This window comes from Nanorana parkeri, unplaced genomic scaffold (assembly GCF_000935625.1).
Source record: "Nanorana parkeri isolate BGI_ZX_2015 unplaced genomic scaffold, ASM93562v1 scaffold63, whole genome shotgun sequence".
In the NCBI taxonomy this organism is placed as follows: Eukaryota; Metazoa; Chordata; class Amphibia; order Anura; family Dicroglossidae; genus Nanorana; species Nanorana parkeri.
In genome coordinates, this window is record NW_017306331.1 from 2,227,362 (window position 1) to 2,244,226 (window position 16,865).

Genomic DNA, 16,865 nt, shown 5'->3' on the forward strand with positions numbered 1-16,865 from the left:
GAGAAGATTTAATCAGCATCTCAATGCTTTGTTGAGTTTGTGTAGCTATGGCAGTGTGATTTACAGAGATTTGTACGGGTCAGGGAAGTCTTTCCAGCCTTACTGTGTATATTTAGACAGGACTTTGCTTGGTGTTAAAAAGTGTATATTTTGAATGGGTTCACACACAGTAGCAAACAATAGCCACATTGTAAAGGCATGTACAACGCGTATTGAAACGCAGCACCCAGACTTCTGCTAATCTGCCCTCAGTAAAGCTGAAATAATTATCCTAAGCCGCCTTTCTACAAGAAAAAAAAATCATTGAGGAATTCAAATTTTTTTTTTTTTTCAAAGATCCTTTCTGCATTCCGATGGAGATCTAGGGGCAAAGCATAGAGCCCCAACTACTTCCAGCCTCAATGGAAAACAGATATAACAATTAAAACAGGAGACATAGCGTGACATGCAACTTCAGCAAAAGAAAGGGACAGAGATGGAGGCTGAGTAGGTTCCCCTTCATAGCTGAAGCAGCTCAGAGTATCACATGCACAGGGGCCACACATAGGTTACAGCAACGGGGAGGGCCAATAGGATTGCCTCAAAACGTGTAGACCTATTAGTAGTACAGCTAATGAGCCATGAGTAATTAAGTGCTTAACATATCACGAAGTTAACTAACTTGCATTAGAAGAGTAGTGACGTCACTTATGTCCAGCTATAGTTTAGATTTTGAAGGTAGTGATGTCACTTCTGTAAATGCATAACATATTTGAGGAGCGGTGATGTCATTTCTGTTAAAATATGGCTGAACAGCACTGATGTATTAGTTTCTCTAGAAAAATCCTGAGTGTGGAGCCGACTCCAGGCAATGATTGGGCTCGCCCTGGCTAAGCGTGTTAGGGACACATTCTTATGTCCTTAAACGCACAAGCAGATAATTGTTGGCGCTCCATCTTTGTGTGAGGGGGCCAAATGCCTTTTAATGACTGCAGCTGCTGGCTGAAAACTATCAATGGAATTGGCTTATTGCGAACCCCCCCTAGAAAATCTCATTGCCTCAAATATAGAGTTGGAAGATGGTGATGTATTGAGATAGAGGCATAAATGGTCTGAGCTGGGCAGCCATCAGCAGGGAGACCAGAGCACACAGCAAAAGAACACGGCATAGTCCAGCCTGCAAATCCTTTCCGGATCCTGTAAGTTCCCTCTACAGCCCCTTTCACTAAGCTGAATCGCTTCCCTGTGATTACATGCCTTGTTCCAGCACTGCTGCTGACCTTTTGGGGGCTTTGCTATTGTAGATGGGGGGTCAGAGAGAGGGAAAAAAAAAATTTAAATAGGGGTGGGAGGATTAGGCAGTTTAATAGTTAAATGAAATGGACCCATCTTTTAGAGAGCAGAGACAGAGGGAGAGGGGGGATTAGTGTGCAGTCAGGCTGCAGGTGCTGTGCACTGTTTCCCAAGATCAAGTCTGCCTTTGTGCTGCTGCTGCTGGGTGCATGCTGTCTGTGTGCCTCTCTGTGTCTCTCTGCAGGGCTGGGGGAATCCTATGTGTTGCAGCCTCTGAACTGGCCTCTGTCATTCACACACTGCTTGTGCTCACCGGCCAGCGATTACCAGGGGCCTGACAGTGTGCTGTGGGGAGGATGGAGCATCTCTTGTGCACTCTGCTGCTGAGGAGCAATCACAGAGGTTAGAATGCAGCTCTCCATATTCCATTGATGATGCTTCTGAGTCTGGTATACAAGGGGAGTTTGACATCACTGCTGTTCATTCACAGCTACATCCCTTACCTCCTAGCTTCAGATAAGTTACCATATTCCTTACACTTCTGTAGTAATAATATATACAAGTTTATTACAAGCCTGTATGGGTGTGTATATCTAGATGTCATTCATTCCCTGCTTTATTTACATGTTTAAATGCCTCCAATGTTTTGTGTGTAGATGTCTTATTTGCATAAAGCAGTTATGGACAAAGTTGCATCTGTGTGAATGTTTGGTCAATTCAATGCAGAAATTTATAATGATGATGATCTAAGTGTGCATGCCCAGGTTAATACTGTACATAGTTTATTGTGTGTGCATTCATACAATTATAAATGTGCATGTGTATATGTGTGTTGGCATGATTAAATATACAAAGATAGTAATCCTTGTAGCAAGACAAAGATGTGTGTGTGTGTGTATATATATATATATATATATATATATATAAAAAAAAAAAAAAACGACCCAGCATTATTCTGATGAATGACATGTCATTAAGGCATCATGCTGATTTAAATAATTCTGTCACAAACTACAAAAATGCCCCATCATATTGCACATTTTCGCCCATTAATCCCGTGAAAACATAATTACGTCGAAAGTAAAAGAAACCTTTAACCCTTTTCGCTCCTGCCAAGCATGTTGCCAAGACCTCCCATGGATGGCAAGGGGTTAATCAAACAAACTTTGGACCTGGTAGTGGAAAGTTGTTTTTTTTTTTCTTTTCTGTGTTGGAGACTTTTATGTAAAGTAAACAAATGGAAAAAGTTGTTTAAATGTTTATTCTGCCATTTATTTAAAAAAAAACAAAATAGCTGGCTAGTGAGGGATGAAATTTGAATATTCCATCCGTGGCCAGCGCTGCTGACCCTCATTAAGTGGACATCCTGCTAGGGCCCCGGTATTATGGAGGGGCTGTCCAATCCCAACATCTGCACGCCTTGTTAGAGATTGTTAATGAGGCTTTCCCCTCACACAGAATGAAAGGCCCTCTCCATGTAGATTTACCTTATGTCAACTCTTTACTTCTAATGAATTGCATCACAATCCCTCGATGAATGGGACCAACTCTTGGAGGAAGAACTAGCTTCAAACAAAAAAAAAGTTGGTTCCTAACAGTACAGATCTCTCCAAATACAAGGATGCTGAAAGATTACAAAATGACATATATTCATATAGTTAAATATACAAGTAGTTGTAAGTTCTAGATTGCTGTTGTCATAAGTATTTCTTTTGTCTTTTTATATATATTTTTTCCCTAGACCACCTCCAGTAGAACATAGGGACTGGAAAAAAAAAAAGCTAATATAAAAATAAAGACCACCTCCTGTGTAAGTGGGCATTGTAAGTGTTTATTACAGGCCAGTTGCTATTTAAATATTGATAGTATCATTTGTTTCTTAATAAATATATATATATTTTTGTAAATTTCTATCCAATTATGATTTTGAGGAAGGAATGTGGAAGTGTGCATTTAAAACCAGGCAGTACAATGATGCAGCTCAATCAAACATCAAATCCTGAATTATTTCAATACACTTTTACAGATATTTACACAAACCTGTATTTTAACATGGTTTTTTTTCCCTTTAGGTATAGACACACCTACTTACAAGTTGAGATAGTCACATTATTAATAATATTAATATTATTATTACTCCCACAGCAGGTTCAAACTCAAACATTAACATTTATTTATATTTTTTTGTAATTTTTGCAGGTTGCATTAGACATATTTTAAGTATCAAACCACATTGTGATCCCTTGTAGCTGCTTTCCCCTCTATAGGAAGGACACTGTATCACAAGTCCCAGCTTATTTTTAAGGTCAGGTGCAACTGTATATTCCTGGGACTGTAATTTGCAGCTTGTGTGCTGCCTCCTCCCCTTGGGTTGTACTTTAAAATCAATTAGTATTTTCAAGTCTTCAAGTGAATTATTCAAAACAAATGTTTGAAAGACCCCAAGGGAGAATTTGGCCATGACAAGGGGTTTGAATGTCTAATTAAATGCCTGTATTCATTAGCTTCTTGGGGAAAGCATTGCCCTTACTGTACTGTGTCCGCTGTTTACTGCACCCGGCCCATGTGAAATTCTGGTATCATTAATATGTGATCTATAAGATGGGGGACAATCTGAGGGGGTTTGCATGAGCCTCTAGATTACAGGGTCCAAGTATAACTTTGCTTTTATACGTTTACAAGACAGGTATTGCTTTGTTTTGTTTTTTTTTTTAAATCGACCTGATAAAATAATAAGCAAAATGGCAGAAGTTTCAGAATATGATAAAGTCAACTAAGCATTAAAAGTTATCATAAAGACAAAAATAGACTGCATATCCATTTATCTATTAATCTATGTTTCTGTGGTCTATGTATGTATGCATATATGTATCTAATTCTTTCTCTACTATCAATCAATAATTCTACCCTCTATTTTATTATCCACTTATTTCTCTAATATTTATCCATTTATTTATCTATCTCTTTATCGATGTGTCTATTTCTTCCTATAGCCTCTATATATTTTATCTTCCTAGCTAGCTATTTTAATATAGATCTATTTATTTCTGTAATATTTATCTATCTATCTATCTATCTATCTATCTATCTATCTATCTATCTATCTATCTATCTATCTATCTCTATCCATGCGCCTACATCTACCTGTATTCTCTCTTATCTATATTCTATCTATTTTATTATCTATCTATTTATATACACTAATATTTATCCATCTGATCCTCTGTTTATCTTTTTATCGATGTGCTTACATCTTTATTCTCTATAGTCTATCTATCTATCTATCTATCTATCTATCTATCATCCATCTATTAATCTATCTCCATCTATCTCAATGGGTCTGTTATCTATCTATCTATCTATCTCTCTGATTATCTATCTATTCCATAGATTCATACTCAAACCTCTATTTACATCTGAACCTAAGGCAGTAAGGTAACCTAAATGGCCCTTTCCTTCACAAATCAGAAATGATTCTAAGCTGTAAGCTGTCTCTCTTTTTTTGTACAATTAGAAATAAACTGAAATCCTTCAGACCCCGAATGAACAATAACACTTTTCCCCTTAGTTGTTGCGATCTCATTCTTAAATGTCCTGATTTCCCTGTTGCACAGTCTTGGGGCGTTTGCGATTTTTAGGGACCCATCACAGTCTCTGTCCTATATGCTCTTATACAAATGACTAGTTACAGCGGTAGAAAAAGTGTCAGATGAGTAAAAAGCTGAGGACAGGAAACGCCGCAGAGAAAATCAGCCTCGGGTGCCTTGTAGTTGTTAGCAGTCCTGTAGTCAGGCGCTTAGTATGAGGGTCTCTGTGTGTCGGCTGAGTGCACATACACACAGAGAGGGAGGAGGACCCGCTGGAAGCTGGACCAGCACCTGGGCATCGCGCTTCGATGATCAGCTTATTAGCCAAAAGGGCTCCACTGCATCCTAACCTGATCCATGTCTTTCTCTTTTTATTTCCTCTTCCAATACTCCTGTTACCTGAATGTAGTTCCAGAGCAAGCTGTACAAGTGTCACCCTGTGTTTTCCAGATGGGGTAAGTTATGATTACACAGCCACACTGACTATGTCTGCGCAATCAGTTATTTAAGCCCCCTATTATTAGAACTTACATCAAATCCTAGCAACTTTTTACACATTCGTTTTGTTTCCTGATCTATATTTTTAAATGTGTTTTTTTTTTAATTCTTATTGTTACATATATTATTTTAGCTGCCCCCTTTAAGTGGAACAAGTTTGCTTAGATAAAACAGATTAAGCAAATAAATAAGATAATTTAATCCAGCAACTGGAAATAGATATAGGGCAATAGTATTTTTATAAATAAAATTCTATATGAGATTCATTTTCGAAAATCAGATTTGTTGTTTAAATCTATGCAGTCAGTAACACACGGTCTCAACATATACTGAATCCCATTCTTTCATTTAAAAAAAAAAAACACAACAAAAACAAATATATACATACATCTGTTATTTTTTTTTGTTCAATTAACTTCCACGGAAAGCACAGTATGAAAATTATCTAGTAGAAATGATAACAATAGTAATAATAATGATAATGATGATGATGATAGTAATAACAACAATAGTAGTAGTAATAATAATATTAATAAATGTGCAGTTATTCTTCCATAGCTGCACAAGTATTCAAATTGAACACTAAAATATGAATTTGTTAGCTGCAGCCAGTATACGATTAAAAAAAAGTATAATTTGGATAAATATTGGTACGTTTTAATTGGTATATTGATCATATATTGCAGATAGATAGATAGATAGATAGAAATATACACAGAAAATTAACACATGCACACACACATATAGATTGCAATCATATAAAGATAGCTAAACAGATATATAAATAGAAATGGTATGCATGTAAATAGATTGGATACATTTATATTTACACACACACACGCGCGCGTGCACACACACACTGTATATTTTTATATATATAGATATAGATCTATATCTATATAGATATAGATATAGATCTATATCTATATAGATATAGATCTATATCTATATATATAAATAGATGATAGATAGATAGATAAATAATAAATATTTATAAATACATAAATAGCTTTAACAAGGGGTATGTACATACATATATATTATTAGAAGCATAGTTTCAGACATAAAAAGTACTTATAGACATATGAGATAGATAGATAGATAGATAGATAGATAGATAGATAGATAGATAGATAGATACATAGACAGATAGACAGACAGACAGACAGACAGATAGATAGATAGATAGATAGATAGATAGATAGATAGATAGATAGATAGATAGATAGATAGGGGTTGTGTTACTAAAGGGATAAAGAGAGATCACTTAACTTATATAAAGTGGAGCTGTGTTCCCTTCTATCATTCAATCATGTGCAAAGGAAATTCTTTATTTTTTTTCTTACACTTCCCTGCAGTTGACTGAGTTTTTGAAGTGATCAGAACTACATGTTATTTACTAAGCGTAATCAACATTCTCTACTCCTTTAGTAAATCAACCATAAAGATTGATAGGTAGGTAGGTAGATATAGGCAGACAGGTGATCATATACTGATATTTGAGAGAGAGAGAGAGCAATAGAGCTATGGCTTGACTTATAAGGCCATATGTTCTCTCAGCAGAGCACTAACGCAGTACACAACCCTATAGGCCTTGTTCACATACTGCAGCTCTAGTGCAGAAGAGTTCAACCTAAAAAGACATGGATGAGAAATTCAACCATTATATTCACTGCTCCAGTTAAGATATATGCAGTGATATGTGGTCCTCATTAAAAAAAAAAAAAAATGCATGAGGCAGTTTTTTTTTTTTTTTTAAAGCTGAAGTGTATATTCATGGTTAATTGAATTCAAGGGCACTGCATATAAAAATAAATAAAAATGCATTTTTAAATGAAAATGTGTGAATGGAGGCTTACTAGTATACTAATGCAAACTCCATGCATGCATGCCTGTAAATTCCCTAAATCAACATCTCTCACTTAAAAGAAGCAGGTGATCAGGAATTTTAAAACCCAAGCATAATTAAAGTGTTTATAGGACAAGCAATTGTTTTACTTGGCTTCTAAAGTTCTCTCTCAATTATAAAGTTTGCAATGCACAGTTGGGGTGCTCAACTGCAATGAAAACATTGTTATATGTAGACAGACTGGTAAAAAAAAAAAAAGCTCCCATAAACATGAAAGTGCAACAAAGTCAAAGAAAGCCAATGATATCTCCTTCTATCTCCATCCTTCATTGAAAATAGTGGATTCCACCTGGCGTACAGTGACATAAACTAATAGAAAGTTTTTCTGTTAAAAATATCAGAAAGTCTCCATGGCCAGGCCTGTCTACAAATAAAGTTTTCTGGTTTATTTTCATAGTAGGCAAACTATTGAAGAATGAGGGGAGGAATTGACCAGTGCAGCTCTATAAGCTGACATAACTCTCAGACTCTAATTTTTAAAAGGTTCAATTAAAATTTAATGTTGAAGAGCCTTTTCCCCACTTTTTTTCCAATGTATTTATTCCCTAAAATCTGTCATTATAATGATAAAAAAGTGAATTACCTATTACCTATTTTCCTTCCATTGATCCATGTTTTCTTTCTACTTATACATAACGCATTGAATAATGTTTTCAGTATTTTATAATGTTTATATTGTCATATATTTGAGTTGTTTGTAATTGTGCATGTCCTAAAGCTGTCCTTAGCACTTATTAATAAACCTTTACAATCAGGGAAAAGTAGATTTGATTTACTAGCCAATAAAAAAAAAGCTTTGTAAATATAGTGTAAATGAAAAACAACAGATCACTCATTAATATTTATGATGTCCCACTCTACTCTTATACATGCTCTTGAATACAAATATGTGAGCCTTCCTTTATTTTATAGTGTCATGTACATTTGGTTCTAAGATTAGTCCCCTGGCCCTCAGTGCTAGGCCTTTCTAAAATGAAACTGTGGACAAGTTTCCTGTTATCATGACCACATTGTAGCAGATAGATGCCAAAATGCACATGGGTAGAAAGGCTTTGTCCCACTGACATCAACAAAGTAGACAGTGGGCATTCAGCTTCCCTGACATGATAAGATAAAGGTCTTTTATTGTTTGTAAATTGTGGGGGACTGTTAGATACTATAATATCAAATGTAATCAATATGTTCCAAGCAAGTAAGAAAATTAGGCCTAAGGAGAGACAGGTGGGTATATAGACCAACAGGCATATGTAGAAATTAGATGGATAGATGGATGGCAAGATAGATAGATAGATAGATAGATAGATAGATAGATAGATAGATAGATAGATAGATAGATAAAGACAGACATATTGATACATGTAGATAGATAGACAGACAGAGAGCATAAAACAAAAAATATTTAGCTAAGTGATGATAGATAGATAGATAGATAGATAGATAGATAGATAGATAGATAGATACCGGAAGTAGAGATAAGTGGACCGAGTAAGCCTGTCCAATGTAATCATAGGTTTGCTAGCAGAATCTTACATTCTCTATTTCATACACTTTTCTGCACATGGAAGAATGTCCACTCTATGCACACTAGCACAGTTCATTATTCCAAGCATCTGGTATTCATAAACTGAATGATTCACCAAAGAATGGGCAGACTCACAGACAACTACTGTAAATCACAGCATTGTCCAGATCAGATTCGCCAGGTTAGCTATCGCCCATCTCTGGATCTAATCAGTCACTTCTAACAGACAAATAAATTATAGAGGAGAACAGGACGCAAAGTAAAGGCATAACTAAAGAGTCCGGGTATTTTGACAGACAAACAGACAGACAGACAGACAGCGCCCATTCACACTTGTCAGACTTCCTGCAGTAGAACACAAGTGTTTTTGCTTCCTAAAAATTATTCAATATCATTCACTTCCATGTGAATTGTTTACAACTATTTGCTGCAGTTTAGTTTGCTTTATGTTCGAATTATAATGATTAAACATTGTCATGTGTCTTAAGGGGGCCCATTATAATAAATGCTAAAAATAGATAGATAGATACCGGTAGTAGAGATAAGTGGACCGAGTAAGCCTGTCCAATGTAATCATAGGTTTGCTAGCAGAATCTTACATTCTCTATTTCATACACTTTTCTGCACATGGAAGAATGTCCACTCTATGCACACTAGCACAGTTCATTATTCCAAGCATCTGGTATTCATAAACTGAATGATTCACCAAAGAATGGGCAGACTCACAGACAACTACTGTAAATCACAGCATTGTCCAGATCAGATTCGCCAGGTTAGCTATCGCCCATCTCTGGATCTAATCAGTCACTTCTAACAGACAAATAAATTATAGAGGAGAACAGGACGCAAAGTAAAGGCATAACTAAAGAGTCCGGGTATTTTGACAGACAAACAGACAGACAGACAGACAGCGCCCATTCACACTTGTCAGACTTCCTGCAGTAGAACACAAGTGTTTTTGCTTCCTAAAAATTATTCAATATCATTCACTTCCATGTGAATTGTTTACAACTATTTGCTGCAGTTTAGTTTGCTTTATGTTCGAATTATAATGATTAAACATTGTCATGTGTCTTAAGGGGGCCCATTATAATAAATGCTAAATGCCAAAATGTATGCTGCATTTTTGTGTATATTTATGGTATATACTCCATAGAAAACCTCTACTTTAAATGTTTCTATTTTGCATAACACATAAAAAGCACAGAACGCGCACGAATCCCTGTCTGGAAGCACATGTAAATGTATGCAAGGCGCGCTAATAACGCAATCTAGGGCTCACACATGGGTATGAAAGGTCCCAAAAAACAGACATACAGACAAAGTCATCTACCTGCAGACAGCTCTGTAACAATCACACTCGGTTGCCTGTAGTTATTACAAGGCTTTCATGTTTGCTCATATAACTTGTGCCAAGCAGACACACTTTGCTCTCCACCCTTAAGCCTGAGACCACGATAATAATTTAAATCAAATCTAAATAAAAGTGGTGAAGGGAATTCAGAGTCACCCAGGTGAGATCAGTGTAAACATTTGTCTTGGCAGTCACCCCTGTGCGTCATCTCATCATATCCTCCACCTTTAATCTCTGCGCCCAGTTCTGGATGGAAACATCAAGCTGGCTGCATCTTCCTTTCCCTGAGATTGTGTGCGACCTGTCACTTGAAAAACGAGATTTTTAATTAAAATGACTGCCATTGCCTGAAGACCTGTCCATTGGTTGTCATTTCTTTGCCTCCTCTGATTAATCTTTCTGTTTTATCATTACACCAACTTGGTAAGCTTAGTGCATACTTCCCAACCCCCCACCCCACACAGTCATCTGTGCTATTCACGCGAACACCATTCACATTATCCTTGCAAAATCCGTTCATGGCGAGTGAAAAAAAAGCAAATATATAATTCTATAATTTCCACCATTTCAGTATTTCAATATTTATATATTTACACTTCGTTAAAACAGAGTTTTGCTCTCTGTATCTAACATTATTATCGCTGCCTTGCTGCTGTTGCTTATATATATTGTAAGAATCTGCACACGATATTTGTCGCACGAATTAGGCGATATAAACTATATAAATGTATTTATCAGTAAATGTCAAACATCCCGCAATTCTTTCAGAATTCTTTTCCATCCTCAAACATATTTGTCTCGCCTGTTGGTGGCTTTAGAAAATGTCACAAATGATTTAGAATATAGAGCAGCTAAATGACATTTTTAGCAGCCAGAAAAAAAGCCAGAAATGACAAAACCGACACAATTATTAACGAAATCCTCAATAATGATTAAGAATCGTTTTGAATCCTATATTCACACTGTGTTATAGCAACAATTAAGGAGAACTAACATAGTTTACATCTAGTCATGGAAATAAATTCGCCTATAAAAGAATGTGATAGTTTAATGATTCTGCATGCTGGACTTCGTATTGTGTATGGATGGGGTTAAAATAGTATATAATATAACTGCCTACAAAGGTCATGGACATAGAAATCTGAGCAACATTCATCTGATATCTCTTTATCATAGAAGAGATGGGGTTACTCATGCAAATAAATTCACTTATATAGCAATAATGTGATACTTACAATGAATTAAACTGATGCTATAATCCTTATTAGGTATTATAGGGATGTCTATAATAGCAGTATTTATATTAACTGTTACAAATCATGGACATTGGAATCTGAGCAATAATCAACAGATATGTCTTTATCATAAAAGAGATCGGATTAGTCATGCAAATAAATTGATATATATATGGAAATAATGTGATGGTTACAATTAATAAAAGTGTTGCTGGATTCTTTATTATATAGGGATTGCATCGGGATGCCAGTGATAGCAGTATTTATATTACCTGTCACAGGTCATGGTCTTTGCAATCTGAGCAATAATCATCAACAGTTATTTATTTATCATAGAAGAGATGGGGTTAGTCATGCAAATTAATTCAGCTATGGACATAACGTGATGGTTACAATTAATGAAAGTGTTGCTGGATTCTTTACTAATCATATATAAGGATGCCAGTGATAGCAGTATTTATATTAACTGTCACAAGTCATGGATATTGGAATATGAGCAATAATCAACATATATTTCTTTATCGTAGAAGAGAAGGGGTTAAGCATGCAAAATGTACCTATGGACATAATGTGATAGTTACAATTAATGAAACTGTTGCTGTATTCTTTATTGATCATTGTATAGGGACGCCAGTTACACTAGTATGTATATTAACTGTCACAAGTCATGGACTTAGGAAGCTGAGCAATAATCAACACATATGTTTTTATCATAAGAGATCGGATTAGCCATGCAAATAAATCCACCTATATGGAAATAATGTGATGGTTACAATTAATGAAACTGTTGCTGTATTCTTTATTAATCATTGTATAGGGACGCCAGTGATAGCAGTATTTAAGATAACTGTCACAGGTCATGGACTTTGGCACCTGAGCAATAATCAACAAATATTTATTTATCATAGAAGAGAAGGGGTTAAAATATGCAAACTGTACCTATGGACATAATTTGATGGTTACAATTAATGAAACTGTTGCTCTTTTCTTTATTAATCATTGTATAGGGACGCCAGTTACACTAGTATGTATATTAACTGTCACAAGTCATGGACTTAAGAAGCTGAGCAATAATCATCAACATATATTTCTTTATCATGGAAGATTTGGGATTGGTCATGCAAATAAATTTACCTATAGACATGATGTGATTAATGAATGAAACGCTATATTGATATTCCTTATTAGTGATTAGGCCAGTTATAGTAGTATTTAACAAAACTATCATAGACACTGTAACCTGCACCAGCAGATATTTCTTCATCTATACAAACAAAGTAGAAGATTTAGAATGAATCAAGGAAATAAACTAACCTATGGAAGTAATGACAGGTACAATGAATGACGCTGATGTTATATTCCTTATTAATCATTGTGGATGCCAGTTATAGTAGTGTTTATCATGACTGTCACAGGTCATGGACACTGTAACCTGCAACCAGCAGATATTTCCTCATCATACCCACAGTAGAAGATTTAGGATGAATCAGGCAAATACATAAACCATGGAAGTGAGTTACAATGAATGAAGCTGATGCTGCTTATATATCGGATGCCAGTTGGAGCAGTTGTAGCAGTCCCGGGCACATTAGGCACCTGAGTAATAATCCGCAGACATTTCCCTGTCTGCACCCAGAGTCAGGATTCGCTGTCTGGTAAATATTGGGAAGATATTGGGCATTGCAAGGAAAGCATGTCATCCATATTTCAGCAGCGTGATTACTAAATTAATAGCAGCCACTGAGACAGATGTCAAAACGTCTTGAAAATGTTTATGTGTGAATAATTGAGGAGGTGCTAGGACGCATTATCTGATTGTAGGATGAAAAATATATGAAGAACAGATGTCTCCAATAGGCATCGCCCCTGTTTTCATTAGAAGTGGTCTGGATTTAAACAAGTGCTGTAATCAAGTTGCCGATTCTCTAATATCGCTCATGAATTTTTAATAAACGTCTCTGGGGCCTCCATGAGAGGAGGAGGAAGAGGAGGAGGATCGGCCGATCATTGCTATGGATGAAGCATTCTGGAATCTGATTACTTGTTCCGCTGGATTTAGAGATGGATTTACAGAGCTGCGAACTTGTCAAACAAAAACAAATACATATTAATAGGGGGTTATGCACAAAGCTGCCGCAGGCAGCCGAGTGAATAACCGACCCGAAGTGAGCGCTATTCACTTCAGGCTTGAACGGTTGATTTCAGCCTTACACCAACTGAAATCAGCCGTACATCGGCTTGCTGCGGCTGGCTTCGGGTCGGCCAAACATGCTCAGGATGTTCGGCCGACCCGAAGTGCAGAAGGAGTTCTTCTGTGGTACCGAGCAGAATAGAAAAACAGTTAAAAAAGTAGGGGAAAAAAATAGAAAACGATTGGGCGGAGCTAACAGTGACAGATAGCTCCGCCCAACTGTTTTCTATTGGCCGGGACCAGCTGTCATTACAATGAGAGCTTGTCAGAGCATGCGGTGATATGAAAGCCGACTGTGCTAAGCTCCCATCCTAATGATAGAACAGCCTCTCTGGTTACCTGGTAACCAGGGACGCTGATCAGTCATTACACTGAGAACCCAGCGGTTCTGCTGCAGTGAGAATAAAAAAATAAAAATCAGCATAGGAATGCATAGCTAGATTCCTATTGGCTATTTCAATTTGCAATATCCAATAGCAAGCTGGCTATTGCACCCGCCTTCTGCTGCTGTCAATCACTAGAAGGGGACCTGATGGAGAACTTCAGGTCCCCTCTGCTGATTGACAGCAGCAGTGGGCGGTTGCAATAGCTAGTTTAATATTGGCTATTGCAAAGTGAAATAGCCAATAGGAATGTAGCTATGCACTCCAATGCTGTTTTTTTTTCTCTGACGGCTGGCGGCCCGTGGCTCCGATGTCAGAAGAAAAAAAAAGAACAGAGCAGGGAAAGGATTACTCTGCTCGGAGAGTAAACCTTTCCCGGGAGAATGTGTTTCTCTCCCGGCAGCCGGTAGCCGCTACCTAATAGCGGGAGTCTCCCGGAGCATCCGGGAGAGTAATGACACATCAGTGTCCCTGATTACCTGGTAACTGGGGACGCTGATCTGTCTGTGCAAGTGGCCGGAGCCAGCCGTGAGATAACGGCTGGCTCCGCCCAGCTGTCAGTAGCAGGCTGTCGGCCGGCCATTGTCCGGCCGTTCGTCCAGCCTCGTCTTTCACCTGGGCTCAGTCGAGCCAAAGCATATGCCTTCGGCTCGACTGAGCCCCTCGGCCAACTTCGGGAGCTGTACGGGCTATAGCGAATAACTGCTGAAACGAAGGGGTCCTGGGGCTGAAGCTAGCGGAAGGATCAGCCAAAGCTACGGCTAGATCCTTCGGCTGCTTTGTGAATAGACACCATAGAAACGCAGCAGCTGAGCGGAAAAAGACACATCAAGACGCAAGTGCAGGCTACACACATGGCCATTGGGCTGGATGCACACCACCGTAATTAATGCACTGATCATAGAACCATGTTTTATTTCTGGATAAGCAAATCCTGGGTAATGATCAGTAAATGCCTGCGTTTATAACACCTAAACACATATGTGTTTACATGCATAAAAATCTCCTTTCATTCCTCCTGCTGTTTCTAATGTAATTCTCCTGTTTGGACTTTATTTATGCACTTACACAAACATAAACATGCGTTTACACACCTACCAGCCTAAAATGTAGGTTCTCAGGTGCAGATTTTATTATTTTGTAATACAGATCTGAACGTAGAACATGTTTAAGCACCTGTGTGCATGGCTCCATTGAAAACAATATATCTACAGTCAGATCCATAGACCTCATGCACATGGCAGCAAAAAATTTGTTTTAAATGGAAAGCATTTTTGGTTTATGGATCTGAACGCAGGTATATTGTTTTCAATGGAGCCATGCACACAGGTGCGTAAACATGCGCTGCGTTCAGATCTGTAACACAAAATAGAAAAATCTGTGTATGATTTTCATAATGATCTGTGTATGATGAGGACATACATTTTATGCATGTATGCCAGTAAATGCATGTTAATGCATACATTTGCGTATGCTTAAGTGTGTAAATGAAGTCCAAACAGGAAAATTACATTGAAAACAGAGCAGGAGGAATGGAACAGGAATTTTACACATTGAAGCACATATCTGTTTAGGGGTGTATCAGTGTAGGCATTTAACTGATCAATAATGTCATTTTCTTGCTTGGACTTCATTTATCCAATTATACACATGTGAGTATATGTGTAGACATGCGTTTACATGTATACATGCATAAAATGTATGTCCTTATATGCAGATTGTTCGATTTTGTGTTAGAGATCTGAGCAAAATTTTGTATGGGGCCCTGTGATTTCTAGTTACGCCCCTTGCAGAACCCACCTGAGATCCCACACAGCCCACCTGGGAGTGACCCTGCAGAGCCCACTATAGACTCTCTATGGTGGGCTCTGCAGGGTCTCAGGAGGGCTGGTCACACCCCTACCCACCTCTCACCTGTCAGCCCCAATCTGCTATCAGCCTTCTCCATTGCCAAGCCTTGCCTCCTCCTCCTTCACTGCTACCGTGCCTGGCCTATTCATCCTCCTCCACCGCCGTTGGGCCCTGCCTCCTCCTCCGCTGCTGCTGCTGCCGGGCCCTGGCCTCCTCCACCGCAGCTGCTGGCTGTCACTGACAGGTTGTCAGTGATCTGGAGAGTGGCAAATTCCTCCTCACAGCCGCCAGTGACAGCCAAAAGCCTGCGATGCCATAGCGACCCAGGCGGCCTGCGCGGCATCACGGGGACCCCTTTGTTCCTCATCCTTGCCGGTTGCTGGGCCCCCCTCTGCCCTGGGCCCCATAGCAGCCGCCTGGGTCACTATGACGATAGTTCCGTCACTGACAAGATCACAAAATCAAAAGTCTGCATACACACATACGCCTGTATATGCACATGGACACCTGTAGACACATGTTTACACATATACTCACATATGCATAATTGCATAAATGAAGTTGAAACAGGAAAATGACTAGGAAAGCAGAGCATGAGGAAGTTTACACGCATAAACACTGATGTGTTGTATAACACAAGCATTTTACTGATCATTAGCCAGGAATGTTAGGGACAGAAATAAACCTCCTTCCTTCTTTGAGTTAGTAGATGGACGGCTGCTGCAGACTTTGCTCTGTCCCATGTCATCTTGTACTGGACAAGAATTTGTAGGGAAGCCGAGCTGAGAGACCTGGAGCTGTTCAGAAACATAATGACTGTAAGTGCTTGGTCAAAAATAAAAAGAAATACTTTGCTGGGTGATGTATATTTGTTACTTTTCAATTCATTATTGAAAAACAAAATTGAGAGTTTATTATTACATTAACACCTTTTATCACAAGGGTAAAGGGTTAACTCCAGCCAAAGGGTTCTGTTTTGGTGTGAAGGGCACCTATCATTGCATCCTGAATGAATGAATCACACTTATACTGTTGAATGTAGGAGGGCAGGAGAGAACAGTTA

The 16,865-nt window shown here is 38.0% G+C and overlaps 1 protein-coding gene across 1 annotated transcript in view; it reads right to left on the reverse strand.

The window, feature by feature from the left end:
• Nucleotides 1–16,089, reverse strand: part of SIX3 (SIX homeobox 3) — a 20,660-nt gene extending 4,571 nt beyond the window's left edge. The window contains exon 1 of the mRNA XM_018576311.1: nucleotides 16,085–16,089. The gene's annotated coding sequence lies outside the window, so the exon portion shown is untranslated. The remainder of the gene's footprint in view (nucleotides 1–16,084) is intronic.
• Nucleotides 16,090–16,865: the final 776 nt, after the last annotated feature.